The 507-nt window shown below is 59.8% G+C and overlaps 1 protein-coding gene across 1 annotated transcript in view; it reads right to left on the bottom strand.

Moving 5' to 3' along the window:
* Window positions 1-507, bottom strand: part of KIF3C (kinesin family member 3C) — a gene marked incomplete at its 5' end in the record, with an annotated part of 9,434 nt that overhangs the window by 5,142 nt on the left and 3,785 nt on the right.

Below are 507 nucleotides of genomic sequence, written 5' to 3'. Positions count from 1 at the left end.
GCAGGATGTGTGCACAGGCAGAGGACTCTGCACATGCCTGGCTGAACACGTCTGCACATGTGTGTTGGTTGCCAGGTGTCCATGCACACCTCTGCAGGGGGTGAGCACACCATGTGTACATGTGTGTGTACTCGTGCAGGACATGTATGCACCCATGTGCAGGGTGTGTGCGTGCTTGCAGCCGTGTTCCCACGTCAGGGTGTCCATGGGACAGCGTGGCTGGCTCCAGTGGGAGAGGAGGAGTGAGGGAGGCACCCTGTGGCCCCCATGGCTGTGGCTCAGAGTTGTCAGCAGAGAGAGGCACAGATGTCCCCAAGCCACCACACATGGCTTTAAAAATTAATCTCCCAGACAATGTGCCAGCATGGCCACCATCCCCAGTGTCCCTTCCGCCATCATCCCTGGGGCACTGCCACTGCCAGCACATGGCCACCCTCACCCATCAGCATCTGCCCTCAGGGTCCCTCTGGACCCCCAGATCTTGATCTGAGGGTCCCGGCTCCTCGT

This window comes from Acanthisitta chloris, unplaced genomic scaffold (genome assembly GCF_000695815.1).
Source record: "Acanthisitta chloris isolate BGI_N310 unplaced genomic scaffold, ASM69581v1 scaffold9278, whole genome shotgun sequence".
Lineage (NCBI taxonomy): Eukaryota > Metazoa > Chordata > Aves > Passeriformes > Acanthisittidae > Acanthisitta > Acanthisitta chloris.
Note: the sequence above shows the minus strand (reverse complement) of the source record. Positions and strands in the feature narration are given on the sequence as shown.